Source organism: Phyllobates terribilis, unplaced genomic scaffold (genome assembly GCF_046119375.1).
Source record: "Phyllobates terribilis strain yellow unplaced genomic scaffold, ASM4611937v1 Scaffold_5__5_contigs__length_657084704, whole genome shotgun sequence".
Lineage (NCBI taxonomy): Eukaryota > Metazoa > Chordata > Amphibia > Anura > Dendrobatidae > Phyllobates > Phyllobates terribilis.
This window is the reverse complement of record NW_027362765.1, coordinates 524,718,014-524,738,499: the sequence shown is the minus strand read 5'-3', so window position 1 is coordinate 524,738,499 and position 20,486 is coordinate 524,718,014.

The window sequence follows — 20,486 nt, the reverse complement described above, 5'->3', positions numbered from 1 at the left end:
TTTCTTTTACTGTTGAAAGCAAGGCGAACATTTAAAAATGCAGCAAAAACACTACTTGTGAACATAGCCCAAGGTGTGAAGGAGTATTTTTTTTCACTTATTTATTTTGCCTCATATGCAAGTCATTATCCTGGAAAGAATGTTCCTTAACATTCTTTCCAGTAAAATCCATTTTAGCTTCGGTTTTGTTTGTTTTAATATCAGTCCATGAAAATGGCATAATACTCTGACAACATTGTTCCCAGCAGTGACCTGGGAATCATAGAGTTTAGTGATGATCGAGCACTAAAATGCTCGGGTGCTCGATGCTCAGGGTGAGCACATTGGAATACTCGGGTGCTAAGACCCGAGCAACGAGCCCCATGTAAGTCTATGGGTAACTCGAGTATTTTTCAGGCGGCTCCCCCCGGCGGTCTGCAGAGGGCCTAAAAATTGCCCAAATCGATGGGAACAGTGCTCAAATGACATGGGGACAGCATGGGGAAGACCCCTGGAAGCATTTCTGACTCCCAGGTCACTTCTGTCAACAACGTTGTCAGTGTATTACGCCACTTTTACGGACTCACAATAAAACATACCAAAACGAAACCAAAATGGATTTTCCTGGGAAATATGTTAAGGAATATCATTCCAGGGTAATGACTTGTATATAAAGCAAAATAAATAACCAAAAACAAAAATGCTCCTTCACACCTTGGGCTATGTTCACATGTAGCGTTTTTGATGCATTTTTTTCACTGTTGCATTCAACCATGACAAATGCATTCACCAGGAAATGTCATTTTAACATTTTACAACCTTATCTGCCCATGTGGTGTGTGAGATATCATCAGACACATTGTGTTTCATTTATGAAGGAGGGACAGAAAGTCACAAAGCCTATTTTTATAGGGCCATCAAGAGGCCTTTACTATTCTTAAAGGACCAGCAGTCGGCCCTCACTATTCTTAGAGAGCCATCAGCCGGCTATGTTTTATTGTTCCCATTACTAAAGAGTGGGTCTCCTATACTGTAAATGCGCATGCAGTGAGTGCCAGGGCTGCCCAAAATTTGGACGCACTCCAATACCACTTTGAAAATTTGGATGCAACCCAATACCCCTTTGAAGTGACTTAGAGGAGGGCCTCTTGAAAACAATGTTCCCATTATTAGGAAGTGGGTCTCCCATTGTGTATGCCTATGCAGTGAATGCAAGGGTTGCCAAAATTTTGGCGGCACTTCAATGCCCCTTGTAAGAGACATAGAGGTCAGAGGGCCTCCTCAAAACAATGTTCCCATTATTAGGAAGTGGGTCTCCCATAGTGCTGGCCTGTGCAGTGAATGCAAGGGTTGCCAAAAATTTGAAGGCACTCCAATGCCCCATGGAAGAGAAGTGGAGGAGGGCCTCATAAAAAAATGTTCCCATTAGAAAGGAGAGGGCCTCCTATACTTGTAATTAGAGATGAGCGTTGTTCTACTCGAACTGTTCGCCAATCTCAAATTCGAGCTGTTTTGGGCGGTGTTCGAGCCGGTCGGCGAACACGAACAATTTGAGAAAAATTCGGCTGTTCGAGGTTATGTTCGATAACTGTTCGTGCACCAAAATCATAACTGGATTTTTTCTCAGTAATGATGAAAATTAATGTTAATACGCAGTTTGAGTGTACAGCGGGACGGGGGGAGGGGCAGGGGATGGATCTCTGCAGGAACAATGAAGATCTCCATTTTTTTTTCTCTTTCCCGCATTTGCAGTGGGGAGGTGCAATCTGTCAGCCTATCAGCAGCGCACACACGGAGCGAAGTGCTTTTTTTCACACAAGCAAGGGCATGTGTGATTGGCAGTGTATGTCACATGTCCTTGCCCTATAAGACCAAGCCATTTTCCCCGTCGCCACCATTTTCTCACTGCTGCAGCTGCGTGTTAGACGGCACCGCTGTTGCTGTGTGCGCTATACCTTGTTAATTTCAAGCCAATTTTCGCACAAATATACAGATAGCTTGGGAGTAGGGAATAGTTGTGATTGCAGTCCTTTTAAGGACTAGGTTACAGCATTTCCTACGACTTTTATCAAGCAGGTCTGTGCTCTTAAATAGATAGATTGTGGGAGTAAAGACTAATTGTAATTGGAGTCCTTTTCAGGACTAGGTTACATCAGTTCCTATCAGTTTTTGCCAGGCAGGTCTGTGCCAGTGCTGTGCAAGTTTTTTTCACAGCATTTGGCTGAATCTAGCAAACCTAATCCTTTTTGGCCTATTGCAGAGTGTGTTAGTCAGTGGAGTAGCCTATCTGTGTTGCAAGATATACCACCTGTGTATAGAATACCAATTTTTTTACTGCACCTAGTGAAGTAAAATCTTTTGGGCATAGCATCATTCTATTAGTCCATCTATACTGACCTCCATCAGGTTGCAAACTGAATATAATTTTTTTCTGCATCTAGCTCTGAAAAAATATTTGGGCTTCTAGCAGTGTGTGGGACTTGGTCTATTAGTCCATCTATACTGACCTCCATCAGGTTGCAAATTAAAAATATTTTTTTTCTTCATTTAGCTCTGAAAAAATATTTGGGCTTCTAGCAGTGTGTGGGACTTGTTCTATTAGTCCTTCTATACTGACCTCCAGCAGGTTGCAAATTGAATATAATTTTTTTCTGCATCTAGCTCTGAAAAAATATTTGGGCTTCTAGCGGTGTGTGGGACTTGGTCTATTAGTCCATCTATACTGACCTCCATCAGGTTGCAAATTAAAAATAATTTTTTTCTGCATCTAGCTCTGAAAAAATATTTGGGCTTCTAGCAGTGTGTGGGACTTGGTCTATTAGTCCATCTATACTGACCTCCATCAGGTTGCAAATTAAAAATAATTTTTTTCTTCATTTATCTCTGAAAAAATATTTGGGCTTCTAGCAGCGTGTGGGACTTGTTCTATTAGTCCATCTATACTGACCTCCATCAGGTTGCAAATTAAAAATAATTTTTTTCTGCATCTAGCTCTGAAAAAATATTTGGGCTTCTAGCAGTGTGTGGGACTTGGTCTATTAGTCCATCTATACTGACCTCCATCAGGTTGCAAATTAAAAATAATTTTTTTCTGCATCTAGCTCTGAAAAAATATTTGGGCTTCTAGCAGTGTGTGGGACTTGGTCTATTAGTCCATCTATACTGACCTCCATCAGGTTGCAAATTGAATAAAAAAAATTTCTGCATCTAGCTCTGAAAAAATATTTGGGCTTCTAGCGGGGTGTGGGACTTGGTCTATTAGTCCATCTATACTGACCTCCATCAGGTTGCAAATTAAAAATAATTTTTTTCTGCATCTAGCTCTGAAAAAATATTTGGGCTTCTAGCAGTGTGTGGGACTTGGTCTATTAGTCCATCTATACTGACCTCCATCAGGTTGCAAATTAAAAATAATTTTTTTCTTCATTTAGCTCTGAAAAAATATTTGGGCTTCTAGCAGTGTGTGGGACTTGTTCTATTAGTCCTTCTATACTGACCTCCAGCAGGTTGCAAATTGAATATAATTTTTTTCTGCATCTAGCTCTGAAAAAATATTTGGGCTTCTAGCGGTGTGTGGGACTTGGTCTATTAGTCCATCTATACTGACCTCCATCAGGTTGCAAATTAAAAATAATTTTTTTCTGCATCTAGCTCTGAAAAAATATTTGGGCTTCTAGCAGTGTGTGGGACTTGGTCTATTAGTCCATCTATACTGACCTCCATCAGGTTGCAAATTAAAAATAATTTTTTTCTGCATCTAGCTCTGAAAAAATATTTGGGCTTCTAGCAGTGTGTGGGACTTGGTCTATTAGTCCATCTATACTGACCTCCATCAGGTTGCAAATTGAATAAAAAAAATTTCTGCATCTAGCTCTGAAAAAATATTTGGGCTTCTAGCGGTGTGTGGGACTTGGTCTATTAGTCCATCTATACTGACCTCCATCAGGTTGCAAATTAAAAATAATTTTTTTCTGCATCTAGCTCTGAAAAACTATTTGGGCTTCTAGCAGTGTGTGGGACTTGGTCTATTAGTCCATCTATACTGACCTCCATCAGGTTGCAAATTAAAAATAATTTTTTTCTTCATTTAGCTCTGAAAAAATATTTGGGCTTCTAGCAGTGTGTGGGACTTGTTCTATTAGTCCTTCTATACTGACCTCCAGCAGGTTGCAAATTGAATATAATTTTTTTCTGCATCTAGCTCTGAAAAAATATTTGGGCTTCTAGCGGTGTGTGGGACTTGGTCTATTAGTCCATCTATACTGACCTCCATCAGGTTGCAAATTAAAAATAATTTTTTTCTGCATCTAGCTCTGAAAAAATATTTGGGCTTCTAGCAGTGTGTGGGACTTGGTCTATTAGTCCATCTATACTGACCTCCATCAGGTTGCAAATTGAATAAAAACATTTTCTGCATCTAGCTCTGAAAAAATATTTGGGCTTCTAGCGGTGTGTGGGACTTGGTCTATTAGTCCATCTATACTGACCTCCATCAGGTTGCAAATTAAAAATAATTTTTTTCTGCATCTAACCCAGCCAATAGTTTTGGCCTAATACCACAGTTTGGCCACTCAGCTCTGCTCGGTTACCATCCATTGTTTTTTTGTGCAAACAACTCCAGAGTTGTGAATTAGTTAACCACCAAAATGAGTGGAAAAAGGCCTGCTGCTGGTGGAAAGGGGAATAGGCGTGTTGGGAAGGGGAAAAAAGGTTGTGTCCGTGGGGTAGGTGCAGAAGAAAGACCATCTTCCAGCCAAACTAAAATGTCTACTTCTTTTAGCGGACAATGTGATAAGATCCCTTTCTTACGGCCACGCCAATCGCTACAAATTCCAGATGAGGCACAAAAACAGCAGGTGCTTCAACGGATATCAAGTGCTCCTTTAAGTGGGCTCTCCTCCACATCAACTTCAACATCACAAATACTCCAGTCCTCAAAGGTGTCACCCAAATCGCACTTGCTTCCTCACAGCTCCCAAATCTCCAGCTGCCCGTCTGAGTATGAGGTAGAACAGATGGTTGAGTCTGCAGAGCTGTTTACTCATACTATAGCCTGGGAATCAGAGGTCGACTCCAGCGCTTCTGTGAATCCAGACGAGGAAATGATCTGCACTGATGCCCAGAATCTTTATGAGTCGGATCCAGGACCAGACGCAGAAGGTTCTGACCATAATGTAGACCCTCATTCCCAAACTGTAACTCCTGTTGGTGGAGACAATGAGGAAGACGATGATAAGACTCAAATACCTGATTGGAGCGACAACTTTAGTTTTTTGTCAGGGCAGGAACAGGTTGGCTCTGAGGACGACGGGTGTGATAACGCACAGGGTGATGATGATGAGGTCGGAGATCCCACTTACTGTGAACCCACAGTCAGCCAAGAGATGAGGTCAGCAGAGGAGGTGGAGGAAGATGCTAGTGACGACGAGGTCAGGTTGCGCCTTCCTGGACAGAGACGTAGTACTGGAAGCACGTCAACAACTGCATCCTCAAACACAACTCTGCCTCTCACCACAAGTCGTGGTGGCTCTTCAGGTCGCATGGGTGCTAAGCCTTGCATAGCCTGGGCATTTTTTCAGATCGATAAAGATGACCCAACTCGTGTTATCTGTAACATTTGTCAGCAAAAGCTAAGTAGAGGCCAAAAAATACATAGTTTGAGTACTTCATGCATGAACCGGCACATGGACATGAAGCATAAGTTGCAGTGGGAAGCTCAGTGTGCTACAATGCGGCCTAGCCGGCCGGGCCAACCACCGTCTGCCATATCTTGTGCATCCGCGGCCTCTTCATCCTCTGTGACTGGGGGGACAGCAGTCACACCTGTTTTGGGGCGCAGACCTGCCACCTCTTTACCCGCAACAGCCAGCGTGATTGGCAGGTCATCATTTTCTTTGGAGGTGGTAACACCAGCTGGTGTTGAGCGCTGTCCGACATCGATAGCACCACCTTTGGATCAAGGCAACCTAACATGTCCGCCTGCATCTTCCTCACAGACCGGCAGTTTGCCGGGGACACCCTTATCAACCCCGTCTAAGCACAATAGCCAGCCCTCGGTCCCTCAGATGTGGACAAGTAAAAGACCATTTCCTCCTAGCCATGAGAAAGCTAAGAGGTTGAATTTCACCATCTGCAAGCTCTTGGCTACAGAAATGCTGCCTTTCCGCCTGGTGGACACAGAGGATTTTCGAGACCTTATGTCCGTCGCAGTGCCCCAGTACCAGATGCCCAGTCGGCACTACTTCTCAAAGAAAGGTGTGCCTGCGCTCCACCAGCATGTCGCACACAACATCACCGCTTCTTTGAGAAACTCTGTGTGTGACAGGGTGCATTTCACCACAGACACTTGGACGAGTAGGCATGGACAGGGGCGTTACATGTCGCTGACTGGGCACTGGGTAACTATGGTGACAGCAGGACAAGGGGCTGCTGTCCAAGTCTTGCCGTCCCCACGAGTTGTGCGTCAATCCTCTTTATGTCAAAGTTCCTCCACTGCTTCTGCCTCCTCAACCTCCTCTCGGTCTTCCACCTGCACCCAAAGCCTGTCTGGTCATGCCACAAGCTTTCTAACTGCGCAGAAGGGATCCTGCACACCTCCTTACTATGCTGGCAGTAGGGCTCAACGTCATCAGGCGGTTTTTACATTGAAATGTCTGGGAAATGTGAGTCACACAGCTGAGGAGTTGTGGTCAGCTCTGGAGAACCAATTTCATGAATGGTTGTCTCCACTGGACCTGAAACCAGGGAAGGCCGTGTGCGACAATGCTGCAAACCTGGGTGCGGCCCTTCGCCGGGGCAATGTCACACACGTGCCTTGTATGGCTCACGTGTTGAACCTGGTTGTCCAGCAATTTTTAGCCCACTATCCCAGACTAGATGGCCTTCTGCAGAGGGCACGGTCGCTGTGTGCTCACTTCCGCCGTTCGCATCCCGCAGCTCAGCGACTTACATCTCTACAGAAGTCGTTGGGCCTGCCACTTCACCGGCTAAAATGCGATGTGCCTACCCGGTGGAATTCAACTCTGCACATGTTGCAGCGACTGTGGCAGCACCGACAAGCCCTGGTGCAATACGTTCTGACGTATAGCCTGGGCCAACGAGATTCAGAGGTGGGGCAAATCACGCTGGAGGAGTGGTCTCAGATCAGGGACCTATGCACCCTTCTGCACAGTTTTGAAATGGCGACGAAGATGTTTAGTGCTGACGATGCCATTATCAGCATGACTATTCCGGTGATTTACATGCTGGAGCACATGTTAAACAGAATTCGGAGTCAGGTGGTGGCACAAGAGGAGGTGGAGGAAGTAGAGGAGGAGTTGTATGCGGAAGGGCTAACATCTGCAAGGTCCAGACGGTCGGCAGCACCAAGGCGGCAGGCATGTGAGGGTGGGGGAGATGATTTTACCAGGGCGCATGGTAGCAGCCAAACTAGTGAGGAAGGTGCAAGAGCCCAGGAAGAAGTGGAGGACGAACTGATGGAAGACTCATCAGATGAGGGAGACCTTGATCACATTTCTGTTGTGCGAGGTTGGGGGGAGAGGACAGAGGAAGGAAGCATGATTGTTACCTCGCCACCAACACAACAGGGACTTGGTGCTCCTGGATGCGCAACACACATGAGTGCCTTCTTGCTGCACTACCTGCAACATGACCCTCGAATTGTGAGAATTAGAAATAATCCTGACTACTGGGTTGCCACACTGTTAGATCCCCGGTACAAAAGTAAATTTGCAGAAATTATTCCTGCCATAGAAAGGGATGCACGCATGCAGGAGTATCAGCAGAGACTGTTGCAGAATCTTACATGTGCTTTTCCACAAAATACCAGTGGTGCACGTAGTGAATCTCACAGTTCCAACTTGCCAACCGTGGGACCGTCAAGTGTTCAGCACTCAAACCGTAACAGAACCACAGTATCTGCTGGTAACATCAATTTTGCGGAATCATTTCACCACTTTTTTAGCCCATCCTTTGCAAGGCCACAGGAGACAAGAAGTCTGACACATAGTCAACGCCTAGAGACGATGGTACAGGAGTATCTCCAAGTAAACATTGAAGCCACGACTGTGTCACTGGACCCTTGCTCTTTTTGGGCTTCCAATCTGGATAAATGGCCGGAGCTAGCCACTTACGCCTTGGAGATCTTGTCATGCCCCGCAGCCAGCGTTCTGTCTGAACGTGTGTTCAGCGCTGCTGGTGGTGTGCTGACAGATAAGCGCACGCGGCTCTCCACTGATAATGTAGACAGACTCACGTTCATAAAGATGAACAAATCATGGATCCGAAACGACTTTTCTACCCCTGTGTCATCCTGGGGAGAGTAAAAGCTTGATGATTGGTTAAAATCACCCTACCAACCGTTTTAAGCTTTCAAATTACTAATCATGTTTATCTGTATCTTGACTGGAAAATAATTTGGGCTTTGTAGCAGTGTGCAGCACTGATCCTATTAGGCCATCTATAATAAGCTTCACCAGATTTAAAATTAAAAATAATTTTTAGCTGCATCTAGCCCGGAAAATAATTTTGGGGCTCCGAGATGCGCAAGACACATAAGTGCCTTCTTGCTGCACTACCTGCAGCATGACCCTCATATTGTCAGAATTCGAAGTAATCATGACTACTGGGTTGCCACACTCTTAGATCCCCCAAACTTTTCGATCAACCTTTTCATTTTAATAAAGACCAAAAAAATGGTCATTTTTGAAATTATAAGCATTAGCAGGTTGTTAGAAACTGAAATCAAACAGTTTTCAACTCAAAACTTTATTCTAGGTGATGTTACATTTTCACATAGGACCCCTTGTTCGAAAGGAGCTTCTGAACTCTCTCGTCCATTGAATTTGTCAGGTTTTGGATGGTTTCTGCTTCAATTGTTTTGCATGAGGACAGAATACCCTCCCAGAGCTGTTGCTTAGATGTGAACTGCCTCCCGCCATCATAGACACTCCTTTTAATGATGCTCCAAAGGTTCTGAATGGGGTAGAGGTCAGGGGAGCATGGGGGTCACACCATAAGTTTGTCCCCTTTTATGCCCATATCAGCCAGAGATGCAGATGTTTTATGTGCAGCATGAGATGGTGCATTATCATGCAGAAAAATGATCTTGCTGTGAAATACACGGTTCTTCTTCTTGAACCATGGCAGGAAGTGCTGTTTGAGAAAATCCACATACATTATGGAGTTCATCTTTAGCGCCTTCAGGTATCCTAAAGGGGCCGACAATCTCTCTCCCCATGATTCCAGCCCAAAACATTACTCCACCTCCTCCTTGTTGGCGCTGTAGCCGTGTTTGCGTGGGGTGTCCATCAACCAGCCATCCTCCACTCCATTCATCTGGACCATCGAGCGCTGCACGGCACTCATCCGTGAACAAAACAGTTTTGAAATCAGTCTTCATGTAATGTTTGGCCCACTGGAGCCGTTTCTGCTTGTGTGAAGTGGATAGAGGAGGTCGACAGGATGGCGTATGCACAGCTGCAAACCTCTGAAGGACCCTGCATCTTGTTGTTCGGGGGACGTTGGAGGCACAAGCAGCTTCAAAAACTTGTCTGCTGCTATGACAAGGCTTTTTTGCCGCTGCTCTTTCAACCTGACGTAATTGCCTGTAGGAAAGAGTCCTCAATTTGCCCTTATCAGCACGCACACGTGTGTACTGTGAATCAGCTACATACTTCTTGATTGCCAAGACACTTCATCCTGATCATCGCACAATGTTAATTGTAGTCATGCCTTGACCTAAACACTCCACAATTTGTTGCTTCTCAGCAGCCGACACATCCTTTTTCTTTCCCATTTTGGCAGAAAATGTAGGCTGCTTAATAATGTGAGAGAGCCTTCTTAAGTAGTCTTGCCTTTCATTGGACACACCTGCCAAACTAATTAGCACAGGTGTCTGCAATTGCTTACAGTGATATAAAGAGCCCTGACACACATCACCATCAATGAGTTTAACTGACAAACAAACAAATTCTTCCCTTATCACTCCTAAACACTTTTTGCATAATAATTTGGAACGCGGTGTACATGTGCTTTTCCACAAAACACCAGTGGTTCACGTAGTGAATCTTACAGTTCTAACTTGCCAACCGTGGTCTGTATGGAATTGTTCAATAAAGGGCCCAAAATTAAGATAACATAGATGGGAGAGGTCTCTATGAATAGGAATTCCTAAGTATTTGATACCCTGTGAGGGCCAGGCAAAGGGAAAGTTGGACTGGATGGAATCCTATATGGATTTAGGGAGGGAGACATCGAGGGCCTCAGACTTCGCTGCATTGATTTTAAAATTTTACCATGTAACAAAGTGATCTATTTCAGCCATAACAGCAGGGATGGATATATCTGATTGAGTGATATATACTAGGACATCATCAGCAAATAGAGAGCACTTGTACTCGGTGCCTCCCACCTCAATCCACCTAATATTGGGGTTATGGCGAATTGATGAGAGCAGGTGCTCCGTCACTAGGATGTATAAGAGAGGGGACAGAGGACATCCCTGCCTTGTCCCATTGGTGATTGTGAAAGGTGATGAAAATGTTCTGACGCACCCCCTGGGCCTTGGGACACCCGGAGCCGGACCCTTTTTGGTGGATGCTGGTGGTTGTAGTCTTCGTGGCGGCGATCCGGTTCCGAGGCTCAGGGCGGTCAAACCAGTGGCGGAACTATTTATGTGGTTTTGATGTTTAAATGTCCGACTACGCCACCCGTGGATTGCGGTCAGAGTGAACCGCCGCTACAGGGCAGACCGCTAAGGCTGGTGTTGTGGGTGCAGCAGAGCGTAGCATAACTCCCCACGGGAGGAGTATAGCCTCAGGGCAGTGTATGCGGAGGATGGGGGTGATGGTGCAGGGCAGCAGCAGTAACGACACGGAGTCAGTGATGCAGTTCAGGGCCTTTACTCACAGTTCTTATTATCCAGACCACGTCTGCAGGTAACGGCTGCCCACGTCGTACTGTGCTCACCAGGTGAGGGGCTCAGACAACTCCCAGATAACTTTGGAGCACTTCACAGGACCCCCTTTGTGTGTCCTTTGTCTGACCTTTCTTACCAACACTTCTGTCCGGCTGCCTCGGGCCTCCTCTTGGTAAACTTGGCGCCAGTTTCCCTGACCCTATGTGGTGCCTTCCTAGCGGGTGGAGCAAGGGGCTGCGCCACATAAAATGTCAGAGCCTCCGGTTTCTAGCTGAGGGTCGTTTCCTGCCTCCACTAGTTCGGGGACCGGTCTCCCCCTTTGGCCTGACCCCTCCACGCAGGTGGATTCGGGCGTGCGGTGGCGACTCGCCCGTCCGCACCCCTGGGATCCCTTCATTCCTCGTTCCTGGAGCCTTCTCCGCTCCTCTTCCTTCCTTCTCCCTCTTGCAGGCCTGGGCCTCTGTTACTAGGCCCGCCTCCGGAGCAGAGCTCATGCAGAGCCCCTGCTCCCTGCCACTTCTGCTCAGACTTCTCTGCACTGAACTAAGATGGTGCCCACCTTTTATACTCCCTTCTCAATGCACCCAGGAACTGCTTCCTCCCTGCTCCTGCACTGCAGGGTTCCCCTTCCTCAGTGTTCCCTCCCCCCACTCCAGCCAGGGACAGGGACTGTCGTGCCCATCTCAGGGGCATATTGGTCGCCCTGCCCCACGGCAATGTGGTGTAATGCATGCAGGTGTCGGGTCCTGATCCACACTCCATCCTTATCTGAGAGTGAGATATCACACCTCTGGGTGAGGTGCAATACGTCTGTAGCAACCGAGCCCTCGGTGCTACAGTTCCATTTATCTTCAGCCTAGGCGACGTATTGTGATACAGGGCCGTGATTTTGGCTATAAAAGGGTCCCCTAGACCCCTACCCCAAGCTTTTTAAGAGAATCATATATGGCGTGCCAGGAGACTCTATGGAATGCTTTCTCAGCATCCAACGAGAGTATCTACTTACAAATTTTTAACTGCATCTAGCCCAGGAAATACTTTGTGCCTAGTAGCAGTGTCTGCTAGTCAGCGGATTATCCCGGCTGTTAAGCAAGCTACACCACCTGTAGTTTGGACACTTAATTTTTTCAAAGGAAATGCTTCGGGACCACGGGATACTCAGTGAAGAGCATCAGGAGGCACCCCAAGGCATAGGGGCTGGGACTGGCACTAGGATGCCTTGCGGTGGACAGCCGAGCTTGATCCTTATAAAAGCTTTTTAACTGCAGCAGCTTTAGTGGACGCTACTGGAGCTGGAATTACGCGGCTGCTGGCATGAGACTTGCCCTCCAATAGATCCTTGTAAATGGATTTAAAGTGTATTCATTCAAATTAGAGGGACAATTTAAATTAAAAAGCTTAGAGCTGCCTCCACCACAGGGGGGCTCTCTCGACCCACCAGCGGACAGGCACCAGTATTGGGAGAGGGGGGCTGGCCGTCAGGGTTCACCGCGGCTCTGGCACAAACCCGGCGACACGGAGGTGGCACGGGCAGGAGCGGACTGGCCGACTAGGCTTCTCACTTTTTGGATTTTAGAAGGGCATGACATGCCTATATCTGTGTCTCCCCCTCCTTTTACTCCTCCACCTCTTTTCTTTTCGCATGACTATATGTACTTGTCACTTTTCCATGTGTTAGTTGTGTCTTCTGAGCAGTTTGTCAGCTTTTGGACACCTTTGAAGGTGTTTTCTATGTGTTTCTATGTGTTTTTGTTTGCCTGCCATTGGTTTTAACGGTGTTCGAAGGTGTTCGACGAACAGTTCGACGAACAGTTCGGCGAACACACGGGTGTTCGACGAACCGAACCGAACTCGAACACTACGGGGGTGGCTCAACACTACTTGTAATGCCCATACTGTTATGATCTGCTACAAGCACTAAGGAAAGACAGGAGATCTGTCCCTACAATAGAACTAAGCTGAATCCCTATGATGTAATGGGGAACCTGATCCTGCGATCAGACCCGCTAAAGTCCGCGGCAAGTCTGAACGAAGACCTATAGATGTGAGGAAGGAATCCCTACCAGAACTAGGGACTGGGAGAAAGATAGACACCTCCTAGCAGAAATTGTAGCAGAAATAAGACAAACAAACAACATAGAACATAGAGGTCCGAAGACCTAGCAAAACTGACTGAGAAAGGTAACAGAGCACCAAGCTAGCTCAAGAGTATAAATTACAATGAAGTCCAGCAAGGCCAGGAGGGCGGAACAGGATTAAATAGGCAAAAAAGGTCATGTGACCAGCAAACTAGAAAAAACCTAACAGGAGAGTTCTAACAGTACCCCCTCTTCTAAGAGGATCCTCCGGATCCCCAAGGCCCGGGCTTATCAGGAAACCTCCTGTGAAACGCTCTGACAAGTCTGGAAGCAGAAACATCATCCGCCCTCATCCATGAGTTATCCTCGGGTCTGAAACCCTTCCAAGCGACGAGATACTGCAAACTCCCTCTATACTGTCTAGAATTTAGGATGCGGGAAATTTCATATTCCCCGTCCTCCACCACCAGAGGAACAGTGGCAGAATCGTCACCATCCGACACATCAGCTCTTTTCAACAGAGAAACATGAAACACCGGATTAATCTTCCAGGAGGTAGGAACCTCCAACCTAACAGCAGATTGGTTAACTATCTGAAGCACCTTAAAGGGTATTACAAACTTGGGACCCAATTTTTTAGAAGGAATCCTCAATCGCAGATTCTTAGAGGACAACCAAACCATGTCACCAATAGCAAACAAAACCTCTTGCCGTTTCCTATCAAAGTACCTCTTAGATTATTTGTTAGCCTCCTGAAGATTACCACGCACATCCGTCCAAACTCTCTCCAAATCACAGGAAAAACTCTCCTCCTCAGGCACAGCCGATACCAATTTGGAGAATGACCCAAAAGACGGATGTCTCCCAGAACAACAAAAAAAAGGCGAACACCCAGCAGAAGAGGATGTATGGTTGTTAAGAGCAAATTCAGCAAGTGGCAGAAACTCAGACCACCCCTCTTGATTGTCTGCCACAAAACAACGCAAGAACTGCTCAACATCCTGGTTCTTTCTTTCTGTCTGGCCATTAGACTCAGGATGATATCCGGATGAAAACGACAAATGAACTCCCAACCTGTCACAAAAGGCACGCCAAAAACGAGCCACGAACTGAGGTCCCCTATCAGAAACAATGTCAGTAGGAATGCCATGTAGTCTGACAATTTCCTTGACAAAGGCCTTAGCGAGTGTCTTAGCGCAGGGCAGTTTGATGAAGGGAACCAAGTGACACATCTTGCTAAAATGGTCCACGACCACCCAGATGACCGTGAAACCCTCAGAGGGGGGAAGGTAAGTAATAAAGTCCATAGCCAGATGTGTCCAAGGTGCACTAGGAACCTCCAGAGGGCAAAGCAACCCCGCAGCAGGAGCATGCAAAGACTTAGATCTAGCACACACAATACATTGACGCACCCACTTAATGACTTCCTTCTGCCATCCAGGCCACCAAAAACTGCGACCCACAAGTCTCTTGGTCTCAGAAATTCCTGGATGACCTGCCAACCGAGACTCATGACACTCAATAAACAAATCTCTCCTAAAGGTCCTAGGCACAAACAACTTCCCATGGGGAGTGTTTGATAGGGCATTCTCCTGCGCTTTAAGAATCTCATCCTCCAAAATGGAGTCCAAAGCAGCAATCACAACACCTTCTTGTAAAATGCTCTCCTCCTCCTCAGCACCGACCATGGGAGCAAAGCTGCGAGACAAACCATCAGCTTTAACATTCTTGGTACCCAGGATGTAAGTAACGGAAAAATTAAACCGCGAGAAAAAAAGTGCCCACCTAGCCTGACGGGCATTCAAGCGCTTGGCAGCATCAAGATAGATCAGATTTTTATGATCAGTGAAAACCTGAATGGGAAATTCAGCACCTTCCAAGAGATGACGCCAGTGTTCAAATGTGAGTTTAATAGCCAGAAATTCCCGATTACCAATATCGTAATTAAGTTCAGTCTCAGAAAATTTTTTTGAAAAAAAGGCACAGGGATGTACTCCATCCTTGTTTTCCTGAGACAACACCGCACCGACCCCCACAGAAAAAGCATCAACCTCAACCAAAAACGGCTTAGTCACATCAGGCTGCATAAGGATGGGAGCAGAGGTGAACCTCTCCTTTAGAAACACAAAAGCTTCAATGACCTCAGAAGTCCACTGAACCGTATTAGCACCTTTCCTGGTGAGATCGGTCAGTGGTTTGACAATAATAGAAATTTTTTTAATGAATTTTCTGTAATAATTGGCGAAACCCAAAAACCTCTGTATCGATTTCAAACCAATAGGCCTAGGCCATTCCTGTACAGCTTGAACTTTCACCGGGTCCATATCAAAGCCCTCGCTGGAGATAATGTAGCCCAAAAAACGAATTCTCTGAACAGCGAACTCACATTTCTCCAGCTTAGCAAAAAGCGAATTGTCAATCAATAACTGCAATACCTCACGTACGCTCCGCCAATGAGACTCCAGATCCGGCGAATAAATCAAAATGTCATCCAAATACACAACCACATTTTTGCCGATCAAAGGTCTAAGGATGTCATTAATAAGATTCTGAAAAAATGCTGGAGCATTGGTAAGACCAAAAGGCATAACCAGATTCTCAAAATGACCCACAGGAGTGTTAAAAGCAGTCTTCCATTCATCACCCTCCTTCATGCGCAACAAATTGTATGCCGCCCGGAGATCAATTTTAGAGAACCACCTGGCCCCCACTAACTGGTTAAACAAATCAGGAATCAATGGCAGTGGGTAAGGATTGCGTACAGTAATTTTATTAATCTCGCGAAAGTCCAGACAAGGACGTAAACCGCCGTCCTTTTTTTTAACAAAAAAAAATCCAACAGCCACAGGAGACTTGGAAGGCCTAATGTGACCAGCGGCCAAGCTTGTCTGTATGTATTCCTCCAAAGCCTTTCTCTCAGGAATAGTAAGATTAAATAAACGACTTTTAGGAAGAGTCGCTCCAGGGACAAATTCAATGGTACAATCATAGTCTCTATGGGGAGGCATAATTTGCGATTCCTTCTCATAAAAAACTTTCCAAAAATCCTGAATAGGTACAGGTAATTCCCCTTTATCCACAGCAGCAATGCGCCCGTTACAACACTTGTCATAACACTTAGGGCTCCAGGACTTAATTTCATTGGTAGACCAATCCAGTACAGGATTGTGCAATTTTAACCAGGGTAACCCCAACACTACTGGAGAAGGCAAATTATTTAATACTAGCAAATCCAAATTCTCTTGGTGAATACCATTAATAGTGAGGGGAAATTCACAGACCTTGTGAGTAACACTCTTTAAGGGAGAGCCATCGACAGAAACCACGGCAATAGGGGATGACAAAGGTTTGGGTTTTAATTTAAGTTTTTCCAAGAATCCCCCATCAATCACATTCAGAGTAGAACCACAATCCACAAATACCCGAAATTCAATTAATTCTTCCTGAGCAGTAGTAGTAGCAGAAAGAAATACACCCTTAGTATTTAAACAGGCTATACGGGCGTAACTGACCTTTTTTTTGTCTTTGTTCATACGAAGCACACAGTTCTTAATGAAATGGTTAGATCAACCGCAATAAAAGCACAAACCTTCTTTTTCCTGAGAGCGGGGTGACATCGCCCCAATCTCTATCGGCTCTCCAATGTCAGTACAGACCCTCTCAAGACTCGGAGCTGACATGGCAGAGGATTTACTCTCATTAACCCTTGCACGCAGTCTCCTGTCCACCCGTATAGCTAATTGCATTGCCTCCTGCAAGTTTCCAGGTGAAGGATAAGCAATCAGCAGATCCTTAACCCTTTCACCTAGCCCCGCAAGAAACAAACTTTTCAAAGCTGAATCGTTCCACCCCACCTGAGCAGACCACCGACGGAAGTGAGTACAATAATTTTCCACATTGCCTGATCCCTGCCTCAAACGTCTTAATTCAGACTCAGCAGATGAGACACGATCAGGATCATCATACAACAACCCCAAAGCAGAAAAAAAACGATCCACTGATCTAAAGCACGGATCACTAGGTTGGAGAGAAAAGGCACATCCCTGAGGTTCTTTGCGCAAAAGTGACATTATGAACCCTATGCGCTGTGATTCATCACCAGAGGATCTGGGCCTCAAACGAAAATACAGCAAACAAGCATTTTTAAAGGAAAAAAAATCTTGTTGTTCACCAAAAAATAGATCAGGCAGACGTACCTTTGGCTCCACAAAATGCGCTCCAGAACAGCTACTCTCGTGTTGTTGGAGCTCGGCCACCTCCAGAGAGAGTCCCTGCAAGCTTTGAGCCAAATCCTGAACCGAGACCATGATGGAAACTGGAGGTCTTTCCTTAGAGAAATTTTTTGGGCTGGACTTACTGTTATGATCTACTACAAGCACTAAGGAAAGACAGGAGATCTGTCCCTACAATAGAACTAAGCTGAATCCCTACGATGTAACGTGGAACCTGATCCTGCGATCAGACCCGCTAAAGTCCTCAGCAAGTCTGAACGAAGACCAATAGATGTGAGGAAGGGATCCCTACCAGAACTAGGGACTGGGAGAAAGATGGACACCTCCTAGCAGAAATTGTAGCAGAAATAAGACAAACAAACAACATAGAACATAGAGGTCTGAAGACCTAGCAAAACTGACTGAGAAAGGTAACAGAGCACCAAGCTAGCTCAAGAGTAGAAATTACAATGAAGTCCAGCAAGGCCAGGAGGGCGGAGCAGGATTAAATAGGCAAAAAAGGTCATGTGACCAGCAAACTAGAAAAAACCTAACAGGAGAGTTCTAACACATACACTAAGTGTATGGGCTGACAAACATTTACCCCTGGGGGGTATACATGAACATAATGTATAAAATGTCTTTTTAGGGGCATCATAAACACCCTTTAAAAAAATGATGTGGGTGTTGTATTACGGACCACGGTCACCCTGCTGATATGGTGGTGGAGGATGAGGAGAATGAGGAGGACAAGAGCAAATAGCCAAAATCAGGAAGCGTATACCCATGTCTGGGTGTGAAAAGGTGCATGGGAATGCACCTTCCAAGAAAAGACACTGGATTTGAGTTTATGTTACGCTGCTATCATTCAGTGGTGTTAAGAAGTCTGGCCCAATCCAGCCCTTGTTCATTTTTATAAGAGTCAGCCTGTCAGCATTTTCAGTTGACAGGCGGATGCGCTTATCAGTTATAATTCCAGCAGAGGCACTAACACCCCGCTCTGATAAACGCTGGCGGCAGGGCAGGCCAGGACCTCCAAGGCATAGAGAGCCAGTTCATTCCACGTATCCAGCTTGGATACCCAATAATTATAAGGCACAGAAGAATCATGGAGGACGTTGGTACGGTTGGCAAGGTACTCCCTCAGCATCTTCCCAAACTTTGCACTCCTTCTGAGAGTACCCCACGCCTCAGGGCCTGTGCGATGGGAAGGGCTGAGAAAACTCTCCCAGAACTTTGACAGTGTTCCCCTGCCTCTGCTGGATAGAAGTTGTGTCTCTCTTGCCTGTACTCCTTAGTTGTCCAACGAAGTTTGCCCTCTGCCGCCAGCATTTTCAGATGGGAATTTTTTTAATAGTTCCACAACAAGGGCCTTCTGGTACAGCCCCATTTTTGTAGACCTGTCCGCCTCAAGAATAAGAGATATAAAGTTCTCCTTGTAGAGTGGGTCTAGAAGTGTCACCAACCAGTAATGACTGTCATCCAAAATTTTGAGAACCTAAGGGTCATGGGAAAGGCAGCGTAACATAAACTCAGCCATGCGTGCCAGACTACTAACAGGCAAGATTTCTGTGTCCTCACCAAGAGGATGACTGACCATGCTCTCCTCCTCCTCCTCCTCTCTGTACTCTGGCCATCCACGCTGAACAGACGGTATTGACAGATGTGCAGGTAGTACCGTCTATAGCGCATGAAACTAGCTCCTGTCCTTCCTCCTCCTCCTCCTCCTCTTCCTCACTGTCACCCAAACCACGTTGGGATGAGATGAGGCTGGGCTGTGTGTAATCACCCTTTATGGATCCTTGCTCCATCTCATCGTGCTCCGCCTGCAATGCATCTTCTTTGATTGTGAGCAGAGAGCATTTCAGAAGACAGAGAAGCAGGATGGTGACACTAATTATGGTGTCATCGCCGCTCACCATCTTGGTGGAGTCCTCAAAGTTTTGGAGGATGATACATATGTCTGACATCCTTGTCCACTCCTGAGGTCTTATGTGTGGAGTCTTAACTGAATACCGATGGCCCTGTTGATGCTGGTACTCAACAACTGCCCTCTTCTGCTCAAAAATCCTTCCCAACACGTGAGGACATGACACACCAGTCTGTGAGCCGGAAGCTGCAAACGCTGCTGAAATACAGCAAGGGAGGCGGAAGCTGTAGGTGACTTTCTAAAATGGGCACACAGGCGGCGTACTTTAATAAGCAGATCCAGCAGCTCCGGGTAGGATTTGAGAAACCGCTGAACCACGAGGTTAAGCACATGGGCAAGGCATGGTACGTGTGTGAGCTCACCTTGCCTCAGAGCCGCCACAAGGTTCTGGCCATTGTCACACATGACCATGCCTGGCTGTAGGTTCAGCGGTGTGAGCCACAGATCTGCCTGCTCTTTCAGAGCTGTCCATAACTCTTCAGCATTGTGTGGTTTGTCACCTAAGCATATTAGCTTCAGCACAGCCTGTTGCCGATTGGCCGAGGCAGTGCTGCAGTGCTTCCAGCTTCTGACTGATGTGGTCATTTCGGAGATGGAGGCTGAAGAGGAGGAGGATGCTGAGGAGGATGAGGTGCAGGAGCTGTAGACCGTGGGGGCAACCCTGATTGACCTAGGGCCCACAATCCTTGGCATCGGGAGGACGTGTTCCGTCTCAAGGTCCGACTGGGTCCCGGCTTCCACTATGTTAACCCAGTGTGCCATCAGCAAGATGTACCATCCTTGCCCACAAGCACTTGTCCACGTGTCTGTGGTTAGGTGGACTTTCCCGGTAACTGCGTTGTTGAGGGCACGGCTAATCTTTTGGGACACGTGCTTGTGTAATGTGGGGACGGCACACCAGGAGAGATAGTGGCAGCTGGGGACCGATTACCAAGGGACGGCCGCCGAAACCAGGTTGCGGAATGCTTCCGTCTCCCCGAGCCTAAAAGGCAACATTTAGAACGCAAGCAGTCGTGAAATGTGAGAATTTAGTAGTGTGGCCTGTGGGGCGTTGGCTGCATATTTGCACTTGTGTTCCAAGGACTGGGGTATGGACAACTGAACGCTGCGCTGGGACAAGGACGTGAACGTGCTTCCTGATGCTGCTACTTGAGAGTGTGCAACAACAGGTGCAGGGCAGGAGGCATCTTCACATGCACCATGGACAGGGGATTGGCTTGCATGCACAACAGCAGAAGAAGCAATGGTGCCACCCGCAGACACTGTTCCTGGACCCTGGGGTTCGGCCCACAAAGTCAGGTGCTTTGCTGCCATGTGCTTGTGACGCGCCCCTGGGCCTGTGTCGCGCTGCGTTGCGCACGCGGGAGCTT